Below are 11,677 nucleotides of genomic sequence, written 5' to 3'. Positions count from 1 at the left end.
GTGGGAATCCTCGATTAATCCATTTCATGCGCCCGTCTCACTCAAGATTAGGCATGAACGAGGCATTGGCTACTATAAGAGAGTCATAGGTTACGACCCGTCCACCGGGGGATCTGGGTGGGCGCGTTAGCCCCCCCAGTAAGCGCCCCCAGCGGTGCCGGGCGGCTACATCGCGGTTACTCCCCTTCCGCTAGAATCGGGATCCACACCTGGGATTTCCCCCTTACAGCGCACATACACTGCGTATTACGTACGCCAGGACAAGCAGATCCTTCAGACGTAGGGGCGCGGTTTCACCACGCAACACAATTGACTATGGAATAGGTTAGGTTTTGCGTCACATGGACGCGATCCACCATTCCTACTCTCTTTATTGTACCTGTGTGTGACGCCCCAGGTAGCAAGGCACCGATCCACGCAGGCCGAATCATATTTACGTCCAACCGTGCAATGGATGGGCTGGGATCGCCCAGAGGGCTTCCCAAATGCTTAAGGAATGCGTACACATGAAATTTCTCCACGAGACACACACTGCGCCAGGCGCCCTAGCTTCCACGCCCGTGAGAGTCCGACACCAATTGGTAGGGCACCGGTAGCCTCCCGGTGGGGCTCCCTACCTCCCTCACTACCCAGTGTTAGTCTAAGTCGCATGTATGACAGCTTCAGCATGCCTCGGACCCCGAACTGTGCATTCTCAGCGCCAGATCAGTCGACTCGGCCACGCATCCGCCACCATCAGCAACCCCGACAACGTTAGACGGGTCACCGTCGCGTACCTCGCTATTAGGCTACGCTGCCGATCGCCGCTACGACAGGGCCGGACGCTTTGCCCAGAACCTGGGATCGCTTTATCCTTCCACTGTCGTTTTATGGGTAAACTGTGATCGGTCGCCCGTTTTACCCGCGCTTGCTTGAATTTCTTCACGTTGACATTCAGAGCACTGGGCAGAAATCACATTGCGTCAACACCCGCGAGGGCCATCGCAATGCTTTGTTTTAATTAGACAGTCGGATTCCCCTAGTCCGTGCCAGTTCTGAGCTGAGCGTTGAATGGCGGCCGAAGAGGACGACCACGACGGCTCGCGCCGCCACGGAAGCCTTCGCAGCAAGGAAGATCCGCGGGAGGCCAAGGCACGGGACCGAGCTCGGATCCCGGGACCGGCGCGAGAACGCCGACCGTTCACCTCGCCCAGGCCCGGCACGTCAGCCAGACCCGCTTCCCGACCCAAGCCCGACACGCCCCGCTCCTCAGAGCCAATCCTTATTCCGAAGTTACGGATCCAATTTGCCTGACTTCCCTTACCTACATTATTCTATCGACTAGAGGCTCTTACCTTGGAGACCTGCTGCGGATATGGGTACGAACCGGCGCGACACCTCCACGTGGCCCTCTCCTGGATTTTCAAGGTCCGAGGGGAAGATCCGGACACCGCCGCAACTGCGGTGCTCTTCGCGTTCCAAACCCTATCTCCCTGCTAGAGGTTTCCAGGGAACTCGAACGCTTATACAGAAAAGAAAACTCTTCCCGGATCTCCCGACGGCGTCTCCAGGTCATTTTGGGTTACCCCGACGAACACTCTTACGAGGGCCCGAATTGTATGCGGTTCCGCTGCCGGGTTCCGGAATAGGAACCGGATTCCCTTTCGCCCGACGGGCGTGTGTCTTTCGTATAATATTTATTATTATTTCTCGACACTCGAGTATATTGTACGCCCGTCATTGACATAGGATTTCTTCCTAGGGCTTAGGATCGACCTGACTCGTGTGCAACGGCTGTTCACACGAAACCCTTCTCCACGTCAGTCCTCCAGGGCCTCGCTGGAGTATTTGCTACTACCACCAAGATCTGCACCGACGGCCGGCTCCAGGCAGGCTCGCGCCCAGACCCTTCTGCGCTCACCGTCGCGACCCTCCTACTCGTCAGGGCTTCGTGACGACGAGAGAGAGAAGACTAACGCCCGCTCCCGGTTGCGCGCCCCAACTTGCCGCTGACGGCAGAGTATAGGCTCGACGCTTCACGCCATCCCATTTTCAGGGCTAGTGCTAGTTGCTTCGGCAGGTGAGTTGTTACACACTCCTTAGCGGATTCCGACTTCCATGGCCACCGTCCTGCTGTCTTAAGCAACCAACGCCTTTCATGGTGTCCCATGAGCGTCGAGTTGGGCGCCTTAACTCTGCGTTTGGTTCATCACACAGCGCCAGTTCTGCTTACCAAAAATGGCCCACTTGGCACTCTGATCCGTAAGATGCTCGTGGCTTCATTAATTCAAGAAAGCCAGAGATCTCACCCATTAAAGTTTGAGAATAGGTTGAGGTCGTTTCGGCCCCAAGGCCTTCTAATCATTCGCTTTACCAGATGAGACTCGCGCGCGTTCCGTGCGGAACGGCCGAGTGCCAGCTATCCTGAGGGAAACTCGGAGGGAACCAGCTACTAGATGGTTCGATTAGTCTTTCGCCCCCTATACCCAGTTCCGACGATCGATTTTGCAGAGTCAGAATCGCTACGGACCTCATCAGGGTTTCCCCTGACTTCGTCCTGACCAGGCATAGTTCACCATCTTTCGGTCCCAACGTGTACGCTCTCGGGTTGCGCCTCTTCTCGCGATGAGAACGAGACGCCCCGGGAGTGCGAGGCCGCATCGCGACGCGGCCCATCCTCCCTAGGTCGACGGCAGGGCCGACCTTCACTTTCATTACGCCTTTAGGTCTCGCGACAAGTCCCAATGACTCGCGTACATGTTAGACTCCTTGGTCCGTGTTTCAAGACGGGTCCTAAGAGTACCCAAAGCAGTAGCGTCGCCGACCGGTATCGGTCTCCCGCGAGACCGCGGGAGACGTTCGCAGGCCTGTCGAAGGTGTACCGTACTGTAACCAACAGCGGGCCAGGACCGGGGACGGCGCGAAGTCCGTAACCTCCGAGTACCGTGGCGCGCGCTTGCGACGGTCTCGACGCACCGTGAATAGTGCGGCCTGATACCTTGCGCGTACCGCCGAGCAGCCGGCCGGGCGACCGAGGGTTTGTCGCGTGCCGTTTTACCGGCGACGCGACAGACACCGCACCCGGGCCGTAGACCGACACCCAGCGGGTCGCGACGTTCTACTTGGGGAGAAGTGCACGACGACGAGCGCCGGACATCGGCGCACGGTAGCGTGCCCGCGCGCGAGCCGCAAGGACTCCGCGGGACATCGCCGACCGACGCGAAGCCAGCGCCGCTGACGATGAATCTCCCCGTTCGATCTTTTGGGTTTCTTAGGTTTACCCCTGAACGGTTTCACGTACTCTTGAACTCTCTCTTCAAAGTTCTTTTCAACTTTCCCTCACGGTACTTGTTCGCTATCGGTCTCGTGGTCGTATTTAGCCTTAGATGGAGTTTACCACCCACTTAGAGCTGCACTCTCAAGCAAACCGACTCTAAGGAGAGATCCTCCCGAGGCGCGCACCGGTCGCTACGGGCCTGGCACCCTCTACGGGTAAGTGGCCCCATTCAAGATGGACTTGGACGCGACGCGGCACCTCGGGATAAGCGGATCCTCCCAAAACACCACATTTCCCTGCGGCGGAACCGCGGGATTCGGTTGCTGGGCTCTTCCTGTTCGCTCGCCGCTACTAAGGAAATCCTGGTTAGTTTCTTTTTCCTCCGCTTAATAATATGCTTAAATTCAGCGGGTAATCTCGCCTGCTCTGAGGTCGTCGCATAGTGAGTTTTCGTAGCCGTTTGCCTCCTCCGCGTCGCTCATCGTCGTCTCTCCTCTATAATATATTATAAGAGGGAGAGAGAGAGAGCGTCGAACGAGAGAGCAGCAGCGGCAGCACACGAAATACGCCGGAGAAGGCAATCGCCGGGGCGCTAACCGCACACACACTCGTTGGTGGTAATGGAGACGATATATCGCGGGGTTCGAGATTCTCGGCTCTCCTTCTCTTTTATATACGAAATTCGGGCGGAATCGATTCGACGAGTACACGACGCCGGCGCGCCGGTCCCCTTTTTTCGCTTTACGAAAATTTCGTGGACTCGGACACGCGGTCGGCTCGCGATTCAAAACCCTTCTCCGTAAAGAGGTAAGGATTACGAATGCTCTCTCCGCCGGACGACGACGCGCCGTATATTTCTCCGTAATACCGTTATGTGTGCGGGCAAGGGCGCCTCGGCATAAGACGCGCGAGCGCTATCGCCACCGAGAGACGCGGCACAGAGTGCGAGAGCAGTCCGGTCAGTCTGTGTGATGTACGGAGAGGAGAGGACGGTGAGACAAGCGTTACCTACTTCGGGAGACACGACGCACGCGCCGCTCTAGGGAAAGCGGGTGCCATTCACCGTCCTGACCCTTTTTTTGGCCGTTTGTTGCTCCCTCGCGCGCGCTCTTACTCTCATCCCATTTCTCCTCTGCTCTCGCGTACACACACGACTTGGATACACAAACACGCTCCCCCTCTTAATTGCGCAGCATTCTCTGGGCGCGCGTTCGCCAACGTTTTTACACGCCTTGTGCGCTTCTCCTCTCATTATTATTATTATTTCGGGTGTGGTCATTTCAGACGACGCCAGGATTTGCACCGCGGCCGGTCGGCGCGGCACAGACACCTCGGGCGAACGTCCAACGATCGTCGTACGCCCATTGTAAGCGTTGCACAGGGCACAGGCGACGCTGCGCGCCATTTTCTGGTCGCCCGTTCGTGGGACCGTGCGCGCTTTTTCGGGCCCGCAGCAAGCAGTTTAGGGGTACTAAAACGACCCTCAGCCAGGCGTGGTCCGGGAATTGTATCCGTGGACCGCAATGTGCGTTCGAAATGCGAGGTTCATGTGTCCTGCAGTTCACAAGTCTGACGCGCAATTAGCTGCGTTCTTCATCGACCCACGAGCCAAGTGATCACCGTTTCAGGGTAATCGTTCGAAATTTTTTGCGTTCGCGAAGAAACGCGCTTCTCGTTCAACCATCGTGGTCTCTTCTCTCGGACGAGAAGAGAGAAATAATAGTGGTGGCTCTTCGATCAGCCTGGTCCGCGCGCGTCCGAGGACGCGCGCGGACCGACCGCCTCCGACAGGGAAGGCTACGGCAACAAGATAGAGTGTGTGTGTTTCTCGTTAGGAGCGTCTCTCCCGCAACGGGAGAGCCGGGGGCGGAAGCTCTTTGAAGAAACCGTCGACGACACAGTTGACAGATTGGTCGAAATATCATCGATCCCTTCTCTGTGTTATATATATATATTATAATAATATATGGGGGTCCTCTCGCTCGGCACTCGCGGTCGCACACCGTGTGTTCTCGGCACGCTGACCGCTGCCCCGCGACAACGGGGAGGGCGCGCGTCGACGAACGTCGTGGGTGCTGCACACACGCGTGCGCGGGCATAGGTTACCACCGGTTCGCGCTCAACGCCGAATCGACGCTCTGTGTGTGTGTGTGGCCGGAGAATGGCACACACACGAGCGTGATCGCGAAGCGTCTCGCTCCGAATCGTCGTCGAACACCGCCGGGCGCGCTGCTCTGCTTGCCGACTACTTTCGGTCAGAGAGGCGCGACGGCGTCCGTCGTTATATCAAAACACAACAACAAATTCCGTCAAATCCGTTATTTTCTTTTTCTCTGAGAGCGCCTTTTCAGCGCGTCCATTCAGTCGCCGACTGCTGCGAGCGCGCGTCTCTCCCAAAAGAGAGGACTCTCGACGCAATGCAGGACAACTCCGGAAAACGTTAATGATCCTTCCGCAGGTTCACCTCGGAAACTTGTTACGACTTTTACTTCCTCTAAAGGATCAAGTTTGGTCATCTTCCGGCAACATCGGCAATGCCGAGACATTGCCGCGCACCAGCCGAAGACCTCTACTAATCATAATCAAATCTTAGTCGCGACGGGCGGTGTGGTACAAAGGGCATGGACGTTCAACGCGAGCTATGACTCTCGCGCTTACTGGGAATATCCTCGTTTTTCATTGGACAATTGCAAGCCCCAATCCCTAGCACGAATGAGGTTCAGCTGGTTACCCTGGCCCTTTTCGGCCGGGACCCACGCTGATTCCTTCATTGTAGCGCGCGTTGCGGCCCAGAAAATCTAAGGGCATCACCAGAACTGTTATTGCTCAAGTCTCGGTGCGCTAGAAGCCGCCGGTCCCCTCTAGAGATTTGTTGTTAGTTGGTAGTCAAAAACCCCGCCATCCGAAGCCGGGGGCCTCGCGATACCATAAAGGGTACGCCTATTAGCAGGCTAAGTCTCGTTCGTTTATCGGAATTAACCAGACAAATCGTCACCAAATAGAACGCACCACCACCCACCGATAAAAAAGAGCTATCAATCTGTCAATCCTTCACGGTGTCTGGGCCTGGTGAGGTTTCCCGTGTTGAGTCACTTAATCCGCAGGCCTCCACTTCTGGTGGTGCCCTTTCCGTCAATTCCTTTAAGTTCAGCTTTGCAACATACTTCCCCCCTGAACCCAAACGCCTTGGTTTCCCGGAAGCGTGCCCGCCCTATTCATCGGAGGAACTTCGGCGGATCGCTAGCTGGCATCGTTTGGGTTAGGAAACTAGGGCGGTATCTGATCGCCTTTCGAACCTCTAACTTTCGTTCGTGATTAATGAAAACATTTTTGCAAATGCTTTCGCTTCTTTGTCCGTCTTGCGCGATCCAAGACTTTCACCTCTAAACGTCGCGCAATGACTGAATGTGCCGCCATCCTGTCCCTATTAATCATTACCAGGTATACATCAGGCGGGTTGTTTGGTGCCGTTTCGGCGAAAAGATACGGCAACAAAATAGAACCGAGGTCGCTAGTCCTTATTCCCCATGCCGCAGTATTCAGTCAAGGCAAGTAGCCTGCTTTACGCACTCTAATTGTTCAAGAACGTACCGCCCGACTCACACATCATTAAGAGCACCAGCGACGGATATCGTTGGGGCCGCCCCTCGCGAGGCTAGCCCACCGGTAGGGACGTCCCAATCACGCCAGTTAAACACCGCGAGCGGTGAACCGACGGTGTGCGACACAGATTCAACTACGAGCTTTTGTAACCGCAACAAACTTGTAATAATATACGCTATTGGTAGCGGAACTACCGCGGCTGCTGGCAACCAGACTTCCTTCCAATGGATCCTCGTTAAAGGATTAAAGTGTACTCATTCCGATTACGGGGCCTCGGATAGTCCCGTATCGTTTTTATTTTTCGTCACTACCGTCCCCGTGCCGGGAGTGGGTAATGTTGCGGCGCCTGCTGCTTCCTTGGAGGTGGTAGCCGTTTCTCAGGTCCCCTCTCCGGAATCGACCCTATTCCCCGTTACCGTTTTACAACCATGGTAGGCGCAGAACCTACCATCGACATTGATAAGGCATACATTTGAAAGATGCGTCGCCGGGCTATAGTGCGATCAGCACAAAGTTATTTCAGTAGTCACCAAAATAAACTGTGGACCGAACGGCGAGCCGCCCGCCACCGATTGGTTTTGATCTAATAAAAGCGTCCCTTCTATCACCGGTCCGGACTCTGTTTTGCATGTATTACTCTAAGAATTACACAGTTTATCCAAGTAAATGTGGGTACACATCAATGACCGTAACTGATTTACTGATCCCTTCCTAGGTTTCACCATTAATTCGGAATTCGGCTGCACTTAGACATGCATTGGCTTAATCTTTGAGACAAGCATATGACTACTGGCAGGATCAACCAGGAGCTTCGTGTTCGGTTACTCGCAAGGGAGTAACTCGCGAGCGAGCCCGAAGACTCGTCGCTAGCTCTTTTTCGCGCGCGCGCGCGTTCGATGCCGAAACACCGACGCGCGCGCGACACTCTCGTATGTGCCCATTTTATTTGCCGCCGGTCTTGCTCAGGCCGGTCCGGCGCACACTTCTGCCCTGCTGTTTAACGACTATTATGCTAAAGCGTACGAGAGAACGACGGAGGCGAGAGGTAAACCACCGACGCCGCCGCCTCTCCTCTTCTCCTCCTCCTCTCGTTCAAAAATCCACAAGATCAAATATACTCGTGTTCTTATTCTCCCAAATGTTATGATGCGCGGTCTCGAGAGAGACCGCGCGATTCACCCTGACGCTAGATCGACGATGGCGATGCTTAGACGTCGAGGACTGTTCTGTCTGGTTCGTACGCGTTTAACCGCACACGACCAGCAATAAGATTTCGCTACGGCGTACAAAGCGAGCGGGAGAAGCAACTCTTCCCGCAAACTCGTATCCGTGGAGTAGATGCTCGGTAAGCGCGACGATTCCGCTGCTGCGTACGAAACGAGAGGGAACCGCGCGGCCACACACTAGAGGCGTGCGCGCCACATAAGAGCCATTCGGTCTTGCGACACCGACTCGTGGCAATGCTGTGCTCGTAATAAATAAGTGTGCGTTAATTTTGCGCGCGTTCGGCGACGAAACGAGAAGAGCCGCACCGTAATCCCCGGCGAAGAGGAATACGAGACGACGCGAGAGTCGAACGTACGTTCTCGCGAGACACGCAACCTCCAAGCATGAGAAGACTTGGCGGCGGCGCGTTCTGCGACGATCGTATATTATTTTATATATTCGTGGTTTCCAAATCAAACATTTTATATAAATGTTCTCTCCGTGTCAGAGTCGCGACTCGACAAAATCCGTTCTCGACCCGTTCGGGCGATTCTTCGTTTGTCAACGTCGAGAGCGCGACACGTACAATATTAATCTCTCCTACCTCTTATAGTACCCAACCGACCGGCCAAGCGGTCGGCGACGGTACGGAGAGCGGTCGAAACACGCCGGAGTGGCGAGAGACTCGAGAAAGTACGTTTACGACTCGTCCGGACTCGCTCGACTCGTTCGACGCGCCGAGCGCGACGTATCTCTTACAGTACCCAACCGGCCGGCCAGGCGGTCGGCGACGCACGGTCCTACGCACGGCCGTATGCGAGCGCGAGCGCCGAAAGGCGCGTTCAATCGAGACATTGTCGCGGAGAGCGAACGATCGAAAAGTCCTATTGTACGATAAAATATTATCACGATAGCCGTATGGCGAATGTCAAACAACGATAATTAGCATTAATTAAGAAGGAAACAAACGAAATGCCGGGACAATAAGGTATAAGCACCGACGGTACCTCCGGGCCGGGCGGCACCTCCGGGCCGGGCGGCACCTCCAGGCCGGGCGACACCTCCGGGCCGGACGACACCTCCGGGAACCACGGCCGACCGGCGACACCTCCGGGCCGGGCGACACCTCCGGAAACCACGGCCGACCGGCGACACCTCCGGGACGGGCGGCACCTCCGGACGACCGAATGATCTCTCGAAGTCAGACGACCGCCGGCGGTACCTCCGGAACACTTAACGACGATTTACGGCGCCGCAACGAGGAGAGCTACGTAAAAACGTTTCGGACGAAAGTTACTTACTATTCGGCGCTCGCTCGACATGAGGGCGCTGTCCGATTACTAACTCGAAACGTGTCTCTCAAACCCACGTGTCGGAGACATATATTTCGAATTATTACGGATGATACGCAACACGCAAGCTGCGGTGACCGCGATTACGGTACGGAACACTCGCCCGATGCGAAATCACGCGCGCGGCAACCGAGACGGCTCGTTACGGGCGTGATTATATGTGCGGCACCACATAACGGCCGGCGTCAACTTGGGGACGGACGGCACCTCCGGGACGGGCGACACCTCCGGACGACCGAATGATTTCACCAAGTCCGTCGCCCGCCGGCGGTACCTCCAGGGCACTTGACGGCGAGTAGCGCCGCTACGAGGAGATAATGCTACGATACGGAAATACGTTTCGGACAAAGGTTTCGTACTTTTCGACGCTCCGCACGACTGCGCGACACGATTATTACGATATCTGCTAATTCCCGGCTACCACTCGTCGGATGCACAATCTTCGAGATTCTACGACCGATACGTGGACGAATGCAGGCAGGATGCCGATAAGCGAAGCCGGAGTGTTTGCACGAATAAACTTTCCGATGCGTCCTCATTTAATTAATCTCATTTAGCTCGCTCGTTAGCGGTACAAGCGAGAACTCGGGAACAGGCGCAAAATTAAACGTCACTAAATGAATAAATATTTTTTCAGAAAATATTTATTTAGTCAAATCGGAAATATTTTAATTTTTTATTCAAAAATAATACGTAGATTACTTGTATTTAAGAAATTGCAAAAAATAAGTAGAATACCTAATTTTATTATTTCAACACATAAAACTTAAAGTTAAGTTACGTTGTGAGAATTCTATAAAAAAAGAAGTTAGAGAAATTGCACTGCGCAAAGTCATTTATTTTGATTTCTTCATATATTTATATTATATGTAGAGTAGCAATACTGTGTAGTTATTACAATTCTTTTATTGATAATATATATTCATGATTACAAGTGCAATATGTGAAATTAATTATATGACACATTAAGCTAAAAGTTAAGTTACATTGCGAGAATTTTATAAAAAAGTAAGTTGGAAAATCTGCACTGCGCAAAGCTATTTATTTTGATTTTTTCATATATTTTCAGTTTTTATAAATTTATCAAATCAGAGTGAATTCTCTCTTTAATATTATTTAGTATTATACTTAGTATAATATTTTAGTATTATATTTAGTATTATATTTTAGTATTATATTTAGTATTATATTTTACTATTATATTTGTCACTATGTCAAAGTATATTAATATATTAATCTTTGTGATCAGATCTCTCAGAACAATGCGTGGATTATTTCTATTTAAACTATTAATAATTGCCAAAAAATCGTCTTTACTTTCTATAAAAATTAAGTAATTTTAATTATTTAGATATAAGTAATCAGAAATTAACGCATTGATGCAAGAATTTAACTGACAAGAAAATTAAAAAGCGCTGTGTAATAACTTTAGATTTTTTACGATTTATATTAATATTAACCTGTCAAAAATCAAATTAATATGTTATGTGCTGTTGTATGCACTTAATACGTACAATATTATTGCAATGAAAACATTTTATATTACTTTAAATAAATATATAATAATGATACTATTCTGTACAATTATACATATAATACATGTTTTTCTTAAAATTCCTATTAACTGAACAATTAATGTGTATCGTCTTGTGTTTATATTTATCAAATGATAATTACAAAAATTTTTAAAAATTTGAATACCTAAAAGATTATAACTTAACGACATTTCCCATTATGTAAAAAAAATGCAAATTAAAAACAATTATTTAAATTAATTTTGAAATATTTATCCTTCAGAAGAAATTTCAGGAAATGTTATTACACTCTTAGTTCTAGGTTCTTAATTAATAATTGTTAGAATCCATGAGGGATTACATAGAACCCATATTAAAACCATTGGATTTACGAAGATAATTTTTCAATTTGAGGGTACTTAAGAATTTTTTACTTTCAAAAGCAAAGCACTGAGAAAAAAGTAAGACATAAAGAGACTGACTTTCAATGATTCACAGAGATACCTAAATATCAAAGTATAATACACGAACAATTTGCTTTCTCCCTCGAATAATTACGAGATAAGAAGTAACCTTCGCATGGTGTAGCACAGCTCTGACTAAGCAGAAACAATTGTCTCTGCCCAGTGCTGAGATTACTACCCACCTTCATCCAAGACTGCATCCAAACCATCCAATCGATGAAAAAAAGAATGCACTTTACATTTCTCAAAGGTTTTGTATATATGTGCATATAGGTATACTGA

General features: G+C 51.2%; 3 pseudogenes; all 3 read right to left on the bottom strand.

Annotated features, from left to right (window-relative positions):
* Positions 1 to 1,318: 1,318 nt before the first annotated feature.
* On the bottom strand, positions 1,319 to 3,668 carry LOC146724746 (large subunit ribosomal RNA; annotated as a pseudogene).
* A 1,065-nt stretch (positions 3,669 to 4,733) lies between these two features.
* LOC114937264 (5.8S ribosomal RNA) lies at positions 4,734 to 4,887 on the bottom strand (annotated as a pseudogene).
* Positions 4,888 to 5,697: 810 nt separating this feature from the next.
* LOC114937265 (small subunit ribosomal RNA) lies at positions 5,698 to 7,668 on the bottom strand (annotated as a pseudogene).
* Positions 7,669 to 11,677: the final 4,009 nt, after the last annotated feature.

This window comes from Nylanderia fulva, unplaced genomic scaffold, assembly GCF_048542155.1.
Source record: "Nylanderia fulva isolate GAGA-0341 unplaced genomic scaffold, ASM4854215v1 Scaffold1187, whole genome shotgun sequence".
NCBI classification, from domain to species: domain Eukaryota; kingdom Metazoa; phylum Arthropoda; class Insecta; order Hymenoptera; family Formicidae; genus Nylanderia; species Nylanderia fulva.
The sequence above is the reverse complement of the archived record's forward strand: the minus strand, read 5'-3'. Positions and strand labels throughout refer to the sequence as shown.